Source organism: Podarcis pityusensis, assembly GCF_964106645.2.
Source record: "Podarcis pityusensis genome assembly, chromosome: 1".
Classification (NCBI taxonomy): Eukaryota; Metazoa; Chordata; class Lepidosauria; order Squamata; family Lacertidae; genus Podarcis; species Podarcis pityusensis.
This window is the reverse complement of record NC_138028.1, coordinates 18,051,313-18,073,591: the sequence shown is the minus strand read 5'-3', so window position 1 is coordinate 18,073,591 and position 22,279 is coordinate 18,051,313. Positions and strand designations below refer to the sequence as shown.

The 22,279-nt window shown below is 40.8% G+C and overlaps 1 protein-coding gene across 9 annotated transcripts in view; it reads right to left on the bottom strand.

Annotated features, from left to right (window-relative positions):
• BCL11B (BCL11 transcription factor B) overlaps positions 1–22,279 on the bottom strand; it is a 164,331-nt gene that overhangs the window by 96,733 nt on the left and 45,319 nt on the right. The gene's annotated exons all lie outside the window — the stretch shown is intronic.

The window sequence follows — 22,279 nt, the reverse complement described above, 5'->3', positions numbered from 1 at the left end:
GATAGGCAGATAACCCAATTGAAATCATACAATTTTTAAAAATAATAATAATAAATAAAAATGCATTGGTTCAATATTTTATCAGCTGCTTTGTTTAAAAAGTGTGGGTGGAAAGAAGGCCTAAGTGGGTAGTAAGATTGGATCAGAGAAGGGGAAATCAATTAAATATACTGTTTGCTCACAGACGAAAAGCCCATTTCCTCACAAAGCCTACCCTGAGAAGAGGATTCGGCTTTTTTTAATTATTATTTTCTGGTTAGAAACTGATAGAGCTACAAAAGAATAACTCTACTGGGAGTTATTCATACATTGCTTTTCATAATTTGATCCTGAAGTGTTGATTGTGTCATGGAAGGTGTAGAGATCATCATCTCTAGAACCACAGTCCCCCCCAAAAAAGAAGCCATTTCTGGGTGGAAGCAAATGTACGGAAAAGGTTACAGACAATAAACTGAAAATATCAAACTATTGCAAATCTCATGCTTTTCTGTTGCGTATGTACATTACGCACTCAAAGCCATGTTTGTGAACTGTGTTTTGGATAGCATCCTATAGCTCTCTTGGCTAAAAGATATTAAAATTCTGCAACCCAAACTGCATGCCAATGTAGCTGAATTCTGCAACTCACGTGGATTATGCAAATTAATTAAATTTGCATAACTAATCTGGTTTTGTTAGTCACAGGGATTCGACCATCTTTCTGACTTGAGATTTAGAAAGTACAGTGGTACCTTGGGTTAAGTACTTAATTCGTTCTGGAGGTCCGTTCTTAACCTGAAACTGTTCTTAACCTGAAGCACCACTTTAGCTAATGGGGCCTCCTGCTGCCGCTGTGTTGCCACTGCACGATTTCTGTTCTCATCCTGAAGCAAATTTCTTAACCCGAGGTAATATTTCTGGGTTAGCAGAATCTGTAACCTGAAGCGTATGCAACCTGAAGCGTATGTAACCCGAGGTACCACTGTAGTGCCACTCACTTACAAGCATATTTTTCAAGCCATAAGGGCTAGAAACTTGATGGAGTGTTTTTGTTTTGTTATTTTAATCACAGCTGAGATTCTCAAGAAGCTGGATGTCACATTCTGCCCTCTTTGCTGCTGTGGAATTAGGGTATATTCTCAGCCTTTCCTATGAGTTAGATAAGAGGTGAGAGTGTAACTTTGCATAGTATTAGACGTAACAGAAATGCTCTGGATTTCCACAGAAGCTGAATCGTTAGCAATGGGTCATAGTTTAATGATATAGCATATGCTTTGCATGCAGAAAGCCCTAATTTCAGCTCTTGATATCTCCAGTTAAAAGGATCAGTAGCAGAGCTGGAAAAGATCTCTGCCTGAGACCTTAGAGAACTGCTGCCAGTGGAAGTAAACAGCAGTAATCTAGGTCAGCAAATGGTCTTGCTTAGAATAGGTTCAACTAATATCAAACACGTAGATGGGATGGAAAGTGTACAGCAGATCCTCTTTACAGGAAATATTGCCTTTTCTCTAAACCCTGTCTCTTCCTTAATGCTGAATGTAGCTGTATAAGGCAGTTTCACATGTTCAAGCTAGGGACCATCGAAGTATCTAAAGAGGAAAGATGCTTCCCTTTCGCATAGGATTTCTGAGCGGTTTTACAAAATAACCTACTAGTGTTACATAACACCGGAAGAATTCAGGCTCTCACAATTTAACAACTTCACTAACAGATTCACACTGGTGTGTGTAAAAAACGGTATCCACTGCCAAAACGGTTTCCCCGGTTCAAATGCATTCAATTAGCACCTGACAACATGAACTTTTTGGCAATTTTGAATGGGGCATGTTGAGTTCTACACCTTCTCTAAGCTGAGTGCTCTCTGGCATATCAGAGATGAGAAACAGCACTGTCATCTCCTGCACGAAGAAGAAAACAATATAGTACTTCCTGGGTTTTCTGATTAGACCTATGTGCATGGCCAAAGGAGGGATTTAACTTTTCAGGCTAAATCTCTTCTGGCTTACAACACAGAATCTCTTCAAGTTTCATGTAGTTGGCCAGATCTCTCTTTGCAAAACGCTTGGCGTTACGCTGCAAAAGGGTCCCCTGAAGAACAAAGGAACAACCCTTCTAAAAGATCCAGGCCCACCTAACATACTTGGAAGGTTTATATTCCGGAAATGGTTTTAATCAATTAGCTTATGTACACACAGCAGATCACCTAGAGAAGTAATTCCTGGGCCATTCCCATTTCAGGATATTGCATGTTTTAATACCGCCCCTTTAAAAAAAACACACCACAACCCTTCATGCAGAAGACTAGCTTCTTAAAAAAAACCAAACCCTTCTCCCTGACGTGCCAGTTTTTTATATAGGGATTCTTAATAAAATATCTTTACTGATTTTTGGATAAGAAATTGTTTAGAAAAGCAAAAAATCCCTGGAAGTAAAGCAAAAAAATATGGGAATATAACAAAAATAGAGGTCATAAGCATATTGCAAAGCTTTCATATTTGTCAAGGGCAGCAACACACACCCAATAAACAGTAGTGCCCCAATGAAGCACATGGCAAATGTTGTAATTGTTCTGCAGTAGTGTATAAAATAAACTCCCACCATGCAAACTGAAATGAATCTTGTTTTGCTGTGCTACATGGAGCTCTCTCACATGCCTTTTTTTTTCTGGAAGAGAGCAATGTTCCCAACATCAGACAACTAAGAAAAAACATGGAGGTCAGACATAGTTTCCCATTTCTGTAAAAATGAGAGGTGTGCAGCCACTAATTAAAAAAAAATCAATAGTAATTTTGTGAGTTTTATATCATTATTATCCTTCTCAAATAAAGAATTACCAGTTGTCGGGAAAACTTAGCAGGTTACTTAATTTTTTTAGAGACTTACGGTATTCAAAAATGATTTGAAGACCAGAAAACTGTTACTAATGGACGCTACCACCGTAAGTGGAAGTGTGTAACACGGAACTCGCAACCCTGCCAACAATCTGGCATTAATCTAGAGGTCATACGCGAGTGATGGACCAGGATCCAGTACCATTTATGGTTTATATTGGTTTATTACTTAGGTAGAGATTTTTGTTCATTCAAATGTGTTATATCCACTATAGCAGCAGTGTGTGTGCACACACACACACACACAGAGAACTGGTACAGTACAGAAACAGTTTTATCACACAATATGCAGATTCATTTACACACATAATACCAAAAGTTTGCACTAGCATGTTGGCCTGAGATCTTGGAGCAATGTATCTAAAACTGGGGTTCAAGAAAACTATGAAACACAGAGCTGACTTAATATGATTTGTGGTGTTTCAGTATGCCTTAATCTGTCTGCAGGCTTTTATAAACCTAAGTCATCTGAAATTTTAAAAGGTGGTGGATTTCAGCTTTCGCTTTTTGTCTGATTCTCCCTCAAATATGAATTGAGACTTTTGCCAAATAAAAACATGAGTGCATAACTATAAAGTCCATGAAGCGGGTTAACAATTCAGAGCAAGATATTTGCAATGGTTTGGGGGGTATTATACAAATGTCCATTCCTAAAGGAAACAGATATTTCCTCCATTGTGTTTTGAAAGAGCCCCCTCTCTGCTCATTATCACGCCATAATGATCTTTCAGTGAGTTCAAGGGGCAACACGTTCCAGAGAACAGAAGCAATCTGGGAAAATTAGGACTATGTTTTCTTTTGTTTTGTTTTTTAAAAAAAAAAAACAGCTTCTCCACTTAAGCTCCACAAAACCATGCACACACAAAAATTCTCATTGCCCACCGGCAGGGAGATACTGAGTGCTAATTCATTAATAATAATTGATACCAATGAGTTTTTCATTCCTCTAATGGCTTCTATTCAAGGATGCTGAAGTACTGCAGGAGCTTAAATGAACTTAGCTTTAAAACGCCCATGTGAGCTTAGTAAATGAAATTGTTCTGTACATGCAAACTATTTGCCTGTGTGAACCTCATATATCGAAGTCTTTACTACACATAGCTCGAGGTCCAGGAAGTTGAGAGGTCAGGATGACAGCATGACTTAGCAAATTAGTTAAAAAATATTAAATAGAGCCCCCTTGCCTTTCCGTGGTGTGTACAATGTTTTTTCTTCCTCTTTTTTAGTGTGTGGCATGTTTTTAGAGTGTAGCTTTACTTCACAATAGCTAGGCTATTAGCAAGAGTACAAATTCACAGGCAGAAATGCACCTCAATTACAATGGCATGACAAAGGTCCCTATCCAAGCTTTGCAAATGATGCACCAACTTCCTCCTCAGTGTTCCTGCTGCACTCTTTCCACCTTGCCTCCAAGTCAACAAACAACAACATTCATTCTTCCGCCAGTCTCCAAACCCCTGGCTTCAAAAGAAGAAATAACACCTCAGCTTAAAAGAAACAATAACACTCTCTTGTATGTATGTATATACATCCCTGTGACATTACAAATCGTAAGCCTCCCATTTATAACATGGAAGAAAGCGCTTAACACAGCAGCTTCCTCGTCCAAGTATACAGATGGACAGTCGAGGGATTGACAGTGCTCTACAGTCTACTCTAAAGGTTAAGTGGGTGGCATTCAGCTTAAGTTTTACTCACTCATTGAAATGGATGGACCCAACTTAGTCATGCTCATTAATTTCAATGGGTCAGCTCTGAGTAAAGCTTAGTTAAGTACCACCCATTATGAGTTTAATAAAAATGGACGCCCGGTTTCAAACTGAGTTTCATCAAAGACACACTCAAAGTAGAAAACAAATTAAACATGCACAAGTCTGAAATGTGAGAGACTAACTTATGAAAGCATAATCACATTTGAGAACAATTTGGGGATTTCAGTGGATAGCCATCTAAACGTGAGTCAGCAATGTAACACTATGGTCTTCAAACATTCTAATTTTAGGGATTTTCCCCCCACATCAGTATGCTGTGTAATCCCTGTACATCTGCCACATCTGTGCCACATTCTGGGACATTTTCTAAGGTTCACAGTCAGATTATGCAGAGCACTGTTCAGACCTGTGGGTTCCTACAATGGCTGCAAACAAACAGAGACTTCTAGACTGCGTACAGAACTTCTTTTTGGGAGAGCAGATTTACAGCGGTGGGCAAGCTATCTTTCAGGAGACTCCACTGCCATTACTGATCTTTCTTTTAAATTGATTAGCTTCGAAGGATGCTCAGGATTTCTAGGAACCTAGACTGATAACCACTGGAACTTAGAAAGCTACCCTTATAGCAGGATGGACTATGTGCTGGCAGCAGCTCTCCAGGTAATGATCTAATCCGTTCCCTGCTACCTGGTTGTTTTAACTGGAGATGCCAAGGACTGAACCTGTGACCTTGTGCATGGAACACATGTGTTCTACCACTTGACCCATGGCCAACAGACAATTGCCATTTTCAGCTGCATCAGCCATTATTCCAATACTTGCAAGATAACAGCTTTAACCAACTCAGCTAGGGGACTGCATTTAGAACATTATTCACAAAGGAAGATGACTGAATGGAAAGCAATGAGAAGAAGGCCACAAAGGCGATCAAAGGGTCCCAAAGTCAAGTGTCATGAGAACATATAGGAGGAAAACTGGTATGTGTAGCCTAAGGAAAAGAGGATTTAAGGGATATAGGCTAACCGTTTTCAAGTATTTAAAGTTGGGTGCTCACGCAATTAAAAATCATAAGCACACATGCGGTAATCAATTAACAATGTTTTCATAAATTTGCATATGAATAAAACAATAGTTTTGGAGAGGATACACACACATACATCATAGCAAGCAGCAACCTGGAAGAAGATTTGTGTGAGAGAGAAGGCAGAATCTCTCTTCTTAGATGGTGCCAGCTGCCTGTATCATATGTAAGAACAAGCTTTAAAAATAATGAAATATCGACAAAAGTATTCTGGCCTATTAATCGTGGGCACCTTTTTAATCAGTGAATATGCTTCTAATTGTTTAAGCTAATTAATCTGTCAACAAAGACCGCCATTCCTATGCACACTTACTTAGGGAGTAAGTTTCATTTACCACAGTTGGAATTTTGAACTTCTGTGTAAGGTAGAATTCCATATGCTGCAGCCCAGATTTAAAGGCATGTCAGACAGAAGTGTGAGAAGAACTGTTCTGTGTATCCATTTAGGCTAGGACAAAGAGTAATGGTTTTACAGCACTTAGGAAGTAGGTTTAGATGAAAAGAACTTGGCAATTGTTAGGTGGGGGGGGGGTCTGAACACAGAAGCACGCGGCTCACAGCTCTTGTAGAAACTACTTCAGGTGGAGTTTCCTGGAATAGGCTGGACAGTCATGTGATTTTAGGTAAAGCAGGTACTACATGAGAACACAATGCTAGTCTCAAATCCATTCCAGTCCTATGGTTTTAAACAGATCTCAGCAGTTGTCAGCTAGAACCCATGTGCTGAATGGAGAAGTCCTAAATCATGGATGTCAAAGGAACTGTCCCATATAAACAACCAATTACCTGTGTTATTAAATTATATCTCATAATAAATTATGAAAGGAACAACGTCCACGGTCAATGCCTCTTATTATCTGTACATTTATTTATATCTATATAAACGTATGAGTTGCCTTTATACAGATTATTCAAGGCAACTTACAATAGAAAAGTGTTTTTTTTTAAAAAAACAAACACCCGCAATAATACAAGGTTAAGTCATAAAAATGCTAAATACAAATTTCAGACAAACCCTTAAAGAAAGCCTGAACCTTTGAAAGGTCTAATTGCCAGCCACTAAAAAGCTTTAAACATTTCTGCAACAGTGATTACTGCACAGGCAGAAAAGCCTTCTGAATTAGAAACAACTTAACCCAGGGGTGGAACAAGGTGAGACTATTGTTAACTGTGGATCAGGTGAGGTCCCTAATACTCCTGAAATATGGCTTCTAAAAGCTTGCACACAGCCAAAGAAGGAAGTGAAACATAAACTGGTGCAATTCCCTCACGGGCAGTTGTTACCTGATTGTGTGAATGAATTGTGAGAGACCACCAACCCGCCTCCTCTTAAGAAGCGTCTAGATTTCTACTCCCTCTCCTGTTGACATCAAGCTTCCCGGATTTAGTAATGTTATTTCGTTTCCCAGCCAAGGTACAAGCAAATGCATTACATCGGTTACTCAGAAGCGGAGCCAAATTTATTTCTTAACTGAGTATGTTTGCAGATTTTTCTTTCTTAAAAGGCGCAAGCAATACAGTAGCATTGTGCTGTCGGAGGTCAAACAACAGACCAGGCTCCAGCATGAGAAAGGATGCATTCAATTCATCTTTATTATCCTAGTAAAATAAATGCCAGTGGGTTTCTGTTTTGCTTTGGCTTTAAGTGAAACTGTATATATACACTCAAACTGAGAGCTTGCTGCTTTATGTCACAATGTAAAAAAAAAAAAAATCTTTCTATGGTCTCTTGTGTTTCACGCCAAGTTTCTAAAATGTCACTGAGTTAAAAAAAATGAATGGGGCTGTAATTACTTTCAACAAAGTAGCCCTTTTAACCCTAATTTTGATGCTATAGATGGCATTTCAGTGCAAGTATGGTGAGCTTTCTTTAAAAGATGAGCTGCGATCCAATTGCAAAATCATCAATAGTCTCCCAATTTAGCATTCTAAACAGCTTTCTAGGTTTCTCTTCCCCCCTAACAGAATTCAATCCCCTTTCAGGGAAAATGTGCAGCCATATTAGTGTTTGCAATATAAAAAAAGGAAACAGTAGCACTTCAAATTACTAATTTAATAAAGATTGTTATAATATGTTACACTAGGCTAGTTATTCCTTATGATTCAATATTCAAGTAACTGGATTTAGCAGAGGTTTAGTTTCTACTGAGGGTTATACCACTACTTAATGTAATTAAACAAATTGGCAGGGGAAACCTCCATGGATATGTCATTTTCTATCAGAAAGAATTCCCACCAGAAATTTAGGGGAATCATAACATATAAACTTTGGTTTTTGTCTTAATTTCTTCGCCACAAAGCCCCCGCTATGAAATTCATCAAGTTCATCATTCCCTCCCCCCAAAGCTTAGTAAAGGGAAAGGAAGGATTCATTCGGCTTTTTTGAAGACACAAAGGGTCGTTTGCAATAAATGATAATCTATGGCAAATAATTGGCTCATTAAAAACATATGTACAAAGCCTAAATAAACAGGTTCTGGAGGGAAAGGAAGGGGCGGGGGGAAGATTTGTTAAGAGACCCTGGTTCTCCTGCACAAACACTTCCACCCACCCAGTTTTGAATCCCTCTGCCAAATGCTTATTCCTATCTCTTGCAGCAGTTAATTCCTCTGAGGAGGTTAATGGTATGGCTGTATTAAGTCCAGAATGGTGGGTGCTGTTCCCCACTCTCACCCATGAGGAAACCATTCAGAGTGGAAGCAAGAAGCATCAGATCATCAGCCAAGGAAGAAGCCAAGAGGATATAGATCTGCCATGAAGAACCATGTGGAGACGCTACATGACAAAACTAGAGTACACCTGGACAAGCATCACAGAAGAAGATGGTGAGCGTGGCACCCACATCTCAGGTTACGAAGGGAGTCCTTTCCTCACGTGCATCAACTCTACACACAGGTAAATGGTGCTACTGCTGCTTAGACATTTGACTTTGCACATGGTGGGAAGCAGCAGCCATTGAAACCCCCCAACATCACACACACGGCCAGGAACCTTCTCACAACGGTAACCGTCACAGCGCAGGTTTGGTGGGGCTACATTCATTCCAACGTAGAATAGTCTTCCGCACAACAATTAAATCCACATGTAATTTAGGAGCTCTTACGATGCTCCCATTCATACAGTTGCAAGCAATCCTGCACAAATGACCGTAGCATTAAAAGTAGCTGGAAAAGGAGTATGTTGTTGGACCAAATTAGATGCAGGGTTTATAACTATAAAATGAAGCAGGGATAAGGGGTGGAGATGATTCCAGGCCTTTGCAAATAAAGCACAGGCACATAAGAAACAGGGAAAGATGCCTTAAAATGAATCAGGCCATTAGTCCATGTTGCTCAGTATTGTCTACACAGACTGGCAGCAGCTCACCAGGGTTTCAGGCAAGGGTCTCTCCCAGCCCTACCTGGAAATACAGAGGACTGAACCTGGGGTCTTCTGCATGCGAAGCAGATGCTCACATAATGTGCCTTTAATGTCTGAGCGTAAGCTCTATCCTAGCATATTTATTACAAAAATAAAATAAAAAACAGAGTACTGTTGTAAAGGTTTTGCTAGTACTACTTCACCCACAAGCCCCGGATTGATTCGCAAAGTATTCATGTGTCTAACGCAACAATCCAATGCACACACTTATCTGGAAGTAAGCCCACGAAAACAATGGGACTTATTTCTGAGTAAACACGCATAGGATTGCGCCTGTCGTCAAAATCTAACTAGCTGTTCTATTTGGAAGTGGAAGGGGATTCCAAACAAAACACAGGTGATATTTAGGTAAAGGTTAGCACCTGATTTATAGAGGCTTTCGTAGAAGAAAACCTAGATTGGGCACATAAGAAGAGATGCCACCTGGCCGCCTAGGAAGGTTCTTTTCTGCTACAATCTGCACTGACGTGTGGACAGACCCAAGCAAGCCAAACCCATACAGTACAGAGCACATCCGAATTGAGAAGAAACAAGAGCCGATTACACCAAAGGCTGTAATCACCACCAGCTTATGACTGTGAGAATTAGTAGCACGTAAAGCCCCAACACCACCAGTTCTCTAGGGAGAAAGAAACAGGCAAATGAAACAAAAAGTATCGTTGGTTTTTATTAAAGCCCCACAACTTACACTAGCACAGTCATTAAACAAGAGGGGAAGGGGGGCATAATAACCCACGTTCTAATTTTTCTTAACTGGTTCGGACCAAATGCCAGTATCATGTTACGTCTCCCTTTATTATTTTATTTTTTGCAGGTTTTAATGCCCTCAATTCTACATCCTCATTTCTTTTGTTAACTGGATGGGTAGCGGGTTGGCGGGGGGGAGATATCTCAGTGTGGCTGGGAAAAAGGCACTGGATTTTCCAATCCAGCAGTTTACTTGGCAAAGGTAACTGCCGGTTGGCACAATCCACTTGCTTGACAAAAGTACTATTTCTGGGCACACGCTCAAAAACAGGTAGGAAGCAAACACTGAGAAATAAGGAAGTTAAAAAAAACAGCCAACTGATTTTTTTATTATTATTAATTTTGCCATGAAGCACACTAAGGGTAAATACGATTTATTTAGCTGTGTTAAACACACCTTTCCTGCACGACATCGCAAAAACTTGCTTACGTTTAGAAAAGCGAGAGCAGGGGAACAGGGATGACAGGATGATTTTTTAAAAGTGGGGGGGGGGGGAGAGAATCCATTATAGATGTGCAAAGGTGCTTTTTATAAACTGTTTAAACAGGCTTTTTTGCACACAAGTGTTTTAAAACCCAAAATATATTCGTGTGTTAAAAGGAAAGTGGCAACAATCTGCTGCTAATGAACAAGCTTCCACTAACAAAAGACGATGGACCCAATTCATACCCAAAATATTTGGTATTTGTGTGGGTGTTGGGTGAGTTCACCGCCAATCTTCTTTCTCCTCGTTTTTCCATACACAGGCTGCAGTTGTATGCGACTCTGCGTTCTCCTGAGCACACACAAACAGAAGACAACAGACACGCAAAACGCATGGGTTGCAGGGAAGCCAACAACCACAGCAACGAAATCTGCCATTCAGTTCAAGAGCAACAGCTTCTGGTTTAATTATATGGAGTAGAAAGAAGAAGAAACAATTGTGTATGAGCAGCATAAAATATTCCAGTTTTTCCCTTTGACTGCAGAAAAGCTCAATGTCTGGTCACATGATCACAAGTGAAATTTACTTAGATCTTTATTCAATTAGGAAGTCGGCAGCCATCTTTTGGCAGCGTGCCGAAAACTGCAATAATAGGGTGGCACTGGGAAGTGGCACGCTCCCCATATAAACGTAACCAGTGGAATAGAGGCAGGACACCCACTGAAGGAGCAAATACTTTGGCATGTGTGCGCCCCCTTCCAAATTGCTCTTTCTTCACAATAACAAACTAAAACCAGAACAAAGTCTTTTGTTTTGTTAAAAAAAAAGAAAACCCGGACACACACAAAAACCCATGTGTGCTGCAGTCAGGGGTGAAGGCAAGCTGGCTGGCAAGCTGCCAAAGTGATACCTCTCCCCTTTTAGATAACTACAAAGGCTGTTTCGGGTGTCCGGTACTCAGGCCATCAGATTAGCAGGATCTGACCTAGTGGTACAACACAAATCACATATTGTCCCAGGTTTCTTGCTCACAATCCTGAGAAACTCTGTGCCTTTTCTTTTTTTTCTGATTTGCCTCCCACAGTTTAGCGCTACATATTGCAAGTCGCAATGTGGGAAGCTGGCTTCCGAACGCACAACCTTATAATTGATCGCTGCGTGCATTGCGGCCTTTGTAAACCCTTCGGGGTGGGGGGGTCGTGGCTTAGTGGTAGAGCATCTACTTTGCATGCAAAAGGTCGCAGGTTCAATCCCTTGGATCTCCAGGTAGGGACAGGAAATCTGTAACCCCGGAGATCAGCTGTCAATGAATTGTGGACAATACCAAGCTAGATAGAACAACGGCCTGGTACAGCGTAAGACAACTTCCTGTGTTCCTCACCAGTTCCAGCAAGTGTAAATGTTCCCCATCTATACAAGGGGACGCTTGCAAACTGCAATACCCATCACTTATGCCCTTCTTATTTTTAATGTTTGATGTCTCACTGTGTTTTTATATTATGTTGGAAGTCGCCCAGAGTGACTGGGGCCACCAAGTCGGATGGGTGGGGTATAAGTAATACATTATCACTGTCATCATCATCATCCACATTATGCTTCTGTCGCGCGCACACACACACACACACACACACACACACAGAGAGAGAGAGAGAGAGAGAGAGAGAGAGAGAGATGCGACAAGTCCTAGGCACTCTTCCTGCATGTTTCAGTCCTCCAATTCCTTCAATTCCCATATGCCATTTTCAAACATTTGTTTTCAGCACTTTTGCCAATGTTCAGCAGCCTGTGTTTTAATTGCATGGTTGTACATTTAAACGAAAATACAACGTCCAGATTCTGCTGTACACTGAACTGTCCACAGCAGAGCCAGGGGTCACTCAAAGCCAGAGTTCCAAGTACGGAGACATTATCAACTCCTCAGAAATGTTCTCACATGCTCTCTGTAGCACTGAAGCAGGCAGTTCATTTCTTATCTCATGACTATGTACTCATAAATAGATGTGCAACATTGTGGGATGAGCGTGATAGCCGCAGCAAGAGTAGAATAGTGTCTGTTTCCACAATCCCATATTACAGTACAGTCACTAAACCAGAAAGAATAGAAAAAGGATGAATGAAGGCACAGAAGTGTAGAAAAATTATGAATGAAAGTGAAGAGAAACGATTATTGCCACCAAAAGATGAAGAAAAACCCATTCATTTGAAGACATGGAGCAAGATAACCAAGAATACATTGAACACAGTGCTTCTCAAACTACCTGATGTGGTAGACTAGCAACCCGCCCCTGCCCTCTAATGTGCCAAGGGCCAATACCCTATTTGGTCCCTGAAGCATCCCACCCAAACTGGACTGTGCTGGGGTTGCCACAGGTTGTCTATTGACCACCATCTTCAGTAGCACTGCTCTAAGAGACATACAGAGATTCCAGTTACAGATAGGTAGCCGTGTTGGTCTGCCATAGTCAAAATAAAAAAATCCTTCCAGTAGCACCTTTAAGACCAACTAAGTTAGTTCTTGGTATGAGCTTTCGTGTGCAAGCACACTTCTTCAGTGTGTATCTGAAGAAGTGTGCTTGCACACGAAAGCTCATACCAAGAACTAACTTAGTTGGTCTTAAAGGTGCTACTGGAAGGATACAGAGATTCATGATTAATAGCTTAGTAAAGTACACTTCTGTGGGGTTGGAGAGGGCTGCTGTTGCAGTGTTTGACCTGCTGGAATGGATGGGGGAAATGGATGCAAGGTGACTTCAATGATGGATCCTGCAAGGGTGGGGGGAAACACAGAGACTTCTCAAAAATATGAAAAGACATGTGAGCTAAGGTGCCCTCACTAATGCAGCATCTAGGCACTAACTCATTGCACGATGCAAAATATGGTCCTTTTGACTCCTTATTTTTGCAAAGCTCTCAATGAGCAGTTTACAAATTCCCAGTAACTATGGAAAACTTAGGGCAGGTAGGGGTGGAGATAAGATGTTCTCAGTATATCCCCTTTCCTGAGTGCATGAACCTTATCCTCTTCACCGCTGCCTATCCATCTGTCTTCCTCGCTAGGTACAATCTGCATCATCTCCCAGACAAGGTATGTGGAGATGATTGGTCCTCCTCCTCTCTTAGAAAAGACAAGTGAGCAAGCTGCAACAACGAGGAGGAAGAGAAAGGTAGACTAGAAGCCTCCAGGGAATTGAAATGAGATTCCTGTTGGCGTGTGGGCCTTAGGAGGCATCCCACAATGCTGGCCCTTGATGCCAGCCCTGACTTTTGGAGTCATCACGTCTGTAAAGAGGAGAATGGCTATAAACTCACCAACCACATTTCTCACCCATGCAACTCTCTTATGGCTGTGCAATCAGCCTGCGCTGCTTCAAGCTCCATGCTATATCTCCGATAACATGTCACTAGATTTCCCCCCCCCCCTTTTCCCTTCCCACATTCATAACCTCCAACACTGGGTCTTGAACACTTGATGTAAAAATGTTGCATCCTATGTGAACTTACAGAAGTGCCTTTCCTTCTGTACAGAGGCACACTAATTAGACTACAAGGACCGTAGTTTGGCCAGAGATCTAAACTGCAGCATTCTTAGCTTAAGAATTAATTTGACGGCTCCAACATGTGATGCTGCCCAGACGGTAGAACTATGGGAAGCAACCTACTACAGACCCAACTGCTAAGCAGGAAGTAGGGGCACCCAGAACATGAATTTTAAAATGGCTTCTGTAATTACAGGGGGCCTGCAGCTGAGCTCACTGAAACCAAAAAGTAATGTTTCAGAGTTCACATTATGCACTTCCCACAGTGTTTACATTTTGGCCCTCCTATGTAAATCAGTTCCTGTAAGAGAAGGGAGGCACTCAGCAATAAATACAAGAGGTGACAGTCAAATGAGATCTCCTTTTCGGGATTGGCCACTAAGCTAGGCTATTGCATAATAGTCCATAATTTCGATAGCACCTTGAGAGCACTGCACAATTTTAATTTTTCCCCCATGAAGCAGTCCAGTGTGGTAAATTAGACCTAGCAAACTTCCACTGGCCAAACATTGGCAGCAGCATGATTAAGGATTCTACACAGAAAGTACCTCTGTAAAGAAATTATTATTATTATTATTATTATTATTATTATTAATTCCCTAGCCACTCTGGGTGGTTTCCAGCAGAATATAAAAACATGCAACTGCCTGCATGCTACAATAATCACATATGAGGGGCCATGATTAATTTTTACTGTGTGCACATAGCCAATTCTTCATGTGTGCATACCAAAAAGTCCATACACGCATGATCAACAGATATAACACTGTTTCCAAAGAATGTAGGATAACTGCTCCATGGAATAAGCATTATTCTCCCAACATGTGACACAGCCTTGAGCAGAGATTTGAACCTGGGTCTCAATCATTCACATGCCTCGGTAACAACTTGTCACCCATCATGGACTCTTAGTGCATGAACTAGTAATGCTGAGCGTTTACATAGAGCTGTTTTTCAGATGTCCAAACTTTCAGTAATCTCAACCACAACCCTGCAAAGTTGGTTGATATTATTACAGTGGTACCTCGGTTTACGAACTTATTCCGTTCCGGAAGTCCGTTCTTAAACCGAAACTGTTCTTAAACCAAGGCGTGCTTTCCCTAATGAGGCCTCCCACCGCCGGTGCCCTTCCACCGTTCGGCTTCTGTTCTTAGACCGAGGTAAAAGTCCGCAAACCGCGACTCTACTTCCGGTTTTGCAGAGTTTGTAAACCAAATCGTTCTTAAACCGGACTGTTCTTAAACCGAGGTACCACTGTATCTCCCAAACAAACAGGGGCCATTTCTCCCAGCACACCAGGTCTGGAACAACGATGTATGTGAAGGACTACACACGCAAAATGGATTTTTATATTCCTAAGATGTCACAGAGGCACTGTTTGTAAGGAGGAAAAAGCGGTCAGCTGGAAGAATGGACTAACGACAAGTGAAGGATGGCCACTGGACATTAAATAAGAAAATGATGCAGCTACTATCGACATGCAGTTGCAACAGGAGAGGGAAACCTGATTTTAAGAAATTTTACTAAATTAAAAGTAATTTTTTTTATTTGTACTAATTTGGAAAATGAATAAAAACAATTTGGAAAAACAAAGAGGGGCCATTTAACTGGGGAAGGAGGTGTAGCCAGAAGTGGCTGAAGGAGCCAGGAGGAATCACAGAGTTAGAAGGGACCCCAATCTGGTCCAACCCCTGCAATGCAGGAATCTCAACTAGTAAAGAGCACGCTAGATCGCACACAATGTATGGTTTATCATTACATGCAAACTCACTCAGTGAGTTCCTGATGCAGGCAAGATCTGAACCTGAGATTTCCTAGTTCACAACCGCTACTGATAATACCAGCTCACAAATCATTCCTGTCTGTGTCTTCCCCGTTCCCTCATTCCATCAGCTGATTCTAGTTTTGCCTCAGCAACACCCATCTCTTCTAGACACCTTCGTTTTATTGCCCCGGGGGCCAAAGCCTGTGTTTTCACAGGCAGACTACTGCAGGGCTGAATACACAGATAATTGGACATAATGTTGCACAAACCTATCCCTAACATCATTATCATGATTACTACGTTGCTTATCTTTTTAACAGATACATATTCTTCAATGCAAACTCTTGGCCAACTTAATCAAGTCAAAACAAAGGAGCCTTAGAGAAGCACCCAAAAATGGAACATCCTTCTGGGATTAATCCCAGAGGGCAATGTTCCCACCCATTTATTTATTTCGTTTTTTTTAAAAAAGGGCTACGTTTTATGTATATTTTTTTTACTGCTAATAGTAATTTATTATTTGAGCATCAAAGCCAGCAATTTTACAAGACATATTTAAATTGAATTATTCAGCAGAATGCATGGTCTATGACGCCTGAAATCTTGGACACTCACCAACAGAAAGTAATCCAATAAAAAAAGGTGTCAGCTTGCCTGCTTTCTGGCTCTCTGTTTTCACACAGACAGACTGCGTTTTTATCCCCACCCACCCCCTCCTTTCAAAGATCTACAGCCTTCCAGACCAATGAAGGAGTCATTGAAAATCAATTTTCTCAATGATGCTCCAAAGGTGGCTCTTGGTATGCCCAAGATGAAGGCGGCTGCCACAAAACCAATAACCAAATGAGATGAAACGCAGTGTCCACAGCTACTCATTGCAGCTTCCAGCTCCAATTAAAAGAAACACAACTTTCGTGAAAATTGCACTTAACCGTTTCTGCGACGGCACCTTTAAGCGTGCAAATCACTTTACAAAGCACATCTCAGGTAACCTTTTTTTAAAAAATAAGATAAAACAACAACAACAGCCCTGTGAGGAAAGTTAGGCCAAAACAGAAGGAGTCGACACTTCCAATTTAACAGCCCCTGTATGCAACAAGGGTCTCTGGCAATTGTAGTACCCTCATGCTACTATAACCCTTTGAGGGGAAGCCAAGAGAATTACACACCTGCTTCAAACTGGTTTAAATCTGTGGTGTAAGTGTGCCCATGTGGTGTAAGGGAGAGGCCAACCCATCTATCAACCAATGCTTGCTTGCGTCTTCCTTTTCTCTCTTGAGACATGTGTCTGTTACATTGGGCAGGGGGCTTCTTATCTTTTAATGTACGTACAGTGGTTCGAAATTTTTAGGCACTTTGCAAGTGTTAAATAATAATAGTGGTTTTTTTATTATTATGTATAAAGGTAAAGGCCTGCTGCTGAACTGATGGGCTTCAGTATGAGGGTAGGAAACATCAATCGTAAGTCAATCAGCTGCATATTTAGGAATTTCTCCTGCACTGGGAGAAGGAGGGATTCCAAACCCCCCCCCCCCCCCCGGATGAAGGCTCTGTCTTTTCTGAGGCCATTTAATGAGCTTTGTTCATCTGATAGCATCTGAACATCAGTCTTCCACAACTAAGCTAAATATTCTGCATTGTTGCGCCATGCAGTTCAATAGCATCCACCATCTTTTTTTTATACAGCTTGTCGTAGATCTGGGAGATGGTTTCAAACACCTGATCATTTTTAAATTCTCTGGGTGGCCCTGGGCAAGTCAGTTTCTCAGCCTCAGTTCTGCCATCTGGAAAATGGAATATACACTTTGTATTTTAAGTTATGCCTATTAGTAACAGGCACAAGATGTTCTTGAACTGGCTAGGAAATTTCAGTATCATCTTGGTATTTCTCCCCTCCTAATAATAAAAGTTTAGCAAACTTAGAAAAGCCAGGCTGGCATCTATGAAAGACAACATCAGCCATGGGATTTTCTGCAACAGTGTTTTAATAAACTATTCCACTAAAAAACCCCTGACCATTCTCACATATAATATGCATCATTAAAAGTATTATACACATACAGTGGTGCCTCGCAAAACGAAATTAATCCGTTCCGCGAGTGTCTTCGTCTAGCGGTTTTTTCGTCTTGCGAAGCAACCCTATTAGCGGCTTAGCGGATTAGCGCTATTAGCGGTTTAGCGGCTATTAAAGGCTTATCGGCTTAGCGGATTAGCTGCTAAAAGGCTATTAAAGGCTTAGCGGCTTAGATAAAGGGGGGGGGGGAAGCGAAAAAAAAATCTCAAGACTCGCAAGACATTTTCGTCTTGCGAAGCAAGCCCATAGGGAAATTCGTCCTGCGAAGCAACTAAAAAACGGAAAACCCTTTCGTCTAGCGGGTTTTCCGTCTTGCGAGGCATTCGTCTTGCGGGGCACCACTGTATACCCTACAGATTTCCAAACCAGGTATTATACAATGCCTATAAATGTATAAAAATGTTTGTGTGTGCGGAGATACAGCATTCTGTGGGACCTGACTCTTTCATATGTATTAAGCATGTAATATATGCCATTTTTGCATTTATTTAGTCAGGCTTTTTTAAAGAAAGCAAATTGATAATGCATAAGAAAATTGGACATAAGCAGGCATTTGATGTAAGAGGCAATCCGATACCAGCAAAAATCAGTCGGGTCAGAACCAGCAAATTCTGTGTGCTAATCTATTTAAGATGAATTCTTCCCCCATCCCTAGCCAACAGCCAGGAAGTAAATACAGTAAGCTCACAACTTATATGGGGGTTATGTTCTGGGGATCGCACCTGAAGCCAAAATCACATATAGTCAATAAGCATTGGGTGGGATGGCCAAAATCATTTTCCTCAGAACCCCAACTGCTTTCCACCCTCTTTTTAACTTTTTGATTTTTTTTGCCATGCACGTAAAGCTGAATGCGCACAAATTAAATGTGTGTAAGTTGTGGGCTTGCTGTACTGCAAAGAGTAAGCCAGTTCTTATTTTCTCACTAATGTTCCACAAAAGCAATTCAACTCCCCCCAACTGACCCCACTAAGAGAGAATATGACTGGGCAGCTTTGGTCAGGCTGCTGAGCCACCAAATACGACATTTTCGAAGGTAAAATTTTGTGAAGCTGAAATTTGAAAATAAATCACCAGGTTAAAAATTGCAATTGACTAGTGTACGTTTGGAGAGATGTAGACTGGTTTGGTTTGGTTTCAACATGACATCTCCCAGCCACCAACCATCTAAAATATACCCTGTACCATAAATGTTAATGAAACACCATTTTCTGCCTTTTTGACTTGAACAATTATGAGTACAGTTTTGTGATCTTTAGCCATATTTACTGATATTCAAAGGCAGATTCTATCTTGTTAGATTGTTATAAATGGGACCCCGGGGAATCAACACACACAGGCTTTGGCAGCTGCGAAAGCGTTTTTTTCCTAGATGCTCCTCTTTTGAGGTTTTAGATACATGTTGCTTTTCCAACGTGGAAATTATAAACAATAATTTAAAAGGAAACAGATTCCTTTACCAGATTATTACAGACACAGGACACAATCCACCAAATCTCATAAGATCTTGATGACCTGCTACTCCTTGAGAATCTACCTGCAACCCTACATAATTGGTGCCCCTACCATCATTTTTGGGGAGGTGTGGGGGGCAGTAAAAACTTGAAACACAGGTCTCCTTCTACACACATACCATGAACCCACCCCACACACATCTTTCTTTGAATCATGAAATAAAGGTTTCAATTGTATTTCTTAAATTTACATTTTGTTTACATTTTTGAAATTTTACCATGACCCACACTAGGGCTTTTCAGATACCTAGACACACACACACACACAGAGAGAGAGAGAGAGAGAGAGAGAGAGAGAGAGAAAGGCACAATATTTTTCTTATATTTAATATATTTTATTATATTAAGTATCAGTTTACACAATTACAGTTAAAAATGATAGGTGTATACAAATGAGAGATCACTGCACTAGCCCACTAACTCAAATATATTTTAGGTCTGCAAATCCTACCAGAAACAGTGGATCCCACTGTCCCTCCTTCCTGTCTAGGCACAAGAACTCTGGGACAAGTAGCTCTTGAGAAACATGTCACATAAAGAACAAACTACAAACACCACTAGGACACCGTTCTTGAGAGTGGCCTTGGTGAGATATTCATTACTTGTGATTAGCTCCAGAAAACATTCCAATATCTCGTCAACAGGTGCATATACTGTATACAGGAAAGTAAGTTCCTAGAAATATCGTCAAGCAAAGTCTGCAATTTATTTATGCTCAGTTTTTATGCTCATGATAATTGGGTTGAGGTTTGGACCAGATCACACTTTCATCTTTCCCTTTCTCATGCTTATAGAACAAACAGCTCTTATAGAATAGTTTGCACAATTTTTAAACCTCAAGCTTTCCTTTTAAAATTTTAAATCATGCCACTTCATGTTTGCTATTTCTACGCATTAAGGGGGAAAATGTTTCAAGAGAGACAGATGCAGAAAAGACCTGCGATTACAAATCACTTTTTTAAAAACCAACAACTTGTTCCCTTTTAGTTTAAAATATATTCTGTCTGGTCCAGACCTGTTTCTGCATACCACAAAAACATCAACACATTTCCGACTCCAGACTTGAGAGGGTGTCATTTTAAAAGGTAAACTCTGAATCTGCTATAGACAAACAGTGCACATTTTTTATTTCCGGAGTAACAGCTTTGGAGAAATGTTTGAACAAGAATTTAAGAGCTTTGCGGTAAGGGCATATACTGTTTTTATTTTTTTTATTTTTCTGGCTCTTGAAGTGCTCTTTGAGTTCTTTAAATAACTATTTAAAAGTTGGGGAGGGGGGAGTTGTGGCAGCGAGGGAAAGGATAATAAACTCCCACAACAAAGTGAGTATCTACACGAGTTTTTATTTCTGGTTAATATAAAAGAAATATGGTAATGAAAAACAGGTCTGAATTTCAAGCCAATTGTCCTGAACATTTGTTTTTCAGAGGATCCATTGTGAAAGCCTTTTGATGGACTTAATTCCATCACTATTTTATAAAACGTGGGGTATTTTTAAACGGCGCATTATTTCTCCCCAAGGTGCTTTAACAATCCAACACATGCCTTTTTCTGGTTTGTTTCTATTGCAGTCCCTTTTGCCTGGGTCAGAGATGGGCAATGTATTCAGAACTACAGCAGGAATGCACAGTGCAATAGCCTCAGCTGAGTTGTCCCTGTTTTATATCTGCAGAGGACTTCCCCTAAACCAGCCTTGCCACCAGCTAGCACCCTATGTTAAGCAAGTGGTGCCGAATAACTCCATCTTTTATGGCGGCTATCGTTCAAGAAATTATGAGCCTTCTAATACAGTTATAGTACTTATGGGGATTCTTTGGGTTGATATGTTTGCTGCACTGCAACTCTGGAAATGAATCCGCAGCTCTCTTCAGAAGATAAGAGCCAGGTGTATCAGGCCAAATGCATCCTGTTCTCATGGCGGCCAACCACACATCACCTGGGAAGCCTGCAAGCAAACCTGGACCCGAAATTCCCAACAACAGGTATTCTGAGGCATGCCATTTCCAATGGTGGAGGTAGAACATTGCCATAGTGGTTAGCAGCCAATGATCACTTTATCAGCCATGAATTTATGCAATCCTCTTTTAAAGCCTTGTTTGGCCATCGCTACCTCTTGTGGCAGCAAATGCTATAGCTCAGCCGCTCACTGTATGAAGTACTTTCTTTCATCTGTGAAGCAAATTGTCTCCACGGAAGTGTTGTTGTTTAGTCGTTTAGTCGTGTCCAACTCTTCGTGACCCCATGGACCAGAGCACGCCAGGCACTCCTATCTTCCACTGCCTCCCGCAGTTTGGTCAGACTCATGTTTGTCTCCACGGAAGTAGATTGTACCTAATGTGATTTCCCAAGTACGTCATTCTAGATGTTGAGATGGGCAGTGTAACAGCACAACTCACAACAGCATGACCCTGTCAAAATGTTTCTTGCTCCTAGCCCTATCTGTTTTTTTGTTTTTACCTATGCATAGTAGATTGAAGCATCAGGCGAGGATAGTCAATTTCGCTGGCATCCTGCAGATTATATTTAGGTCTGATGTTAAATATATATATTTCTCTCCTTGCGTTTGGGTGCTCCGCTATAAATACACTTGGATTTCAATTATTCATTTATATCTGTATATTGGGATTAAGGCCATGGAAATAAAACTCGAACTATCGTTTTCACACATACTGCCGACAACCTAATTTGATTCTTTTCAGTGGATTTTTGTGAGTCATTATTCTTTGACACATACTTGAAGCATCTAGAAGTCACAGCACGCCATGTCCAGATTCAGCTCACAAAAATAATAAATTTGAGTTGATGGTACTCGGGAGGGGGGGTTTGGGGGAAGTAGGTACATTCTTGCTATTTTAGAAGTTTTATTTTCACATATGAAAATGCAAAGCAGCTGTTAAAGAATCCTGAATATATTTATGGACAAATCATGATCTGGATTAAAAATAAAGAATAAATTTGAATGTTTTTGCTCTCTTTCCTCATTTGCCTTTATATTTACGGAACCTTTTTTTGTTTAGTTTTATTTTTGTCGGCTGTTGTTGAAGTCAGGGTTCTAGGGTTGCAACCATAGAAACTTCCGGAGTGGGCTAGTTTGCCTAAAAAAACCCACTGAGCCGCACAATTCATTCTGCCACC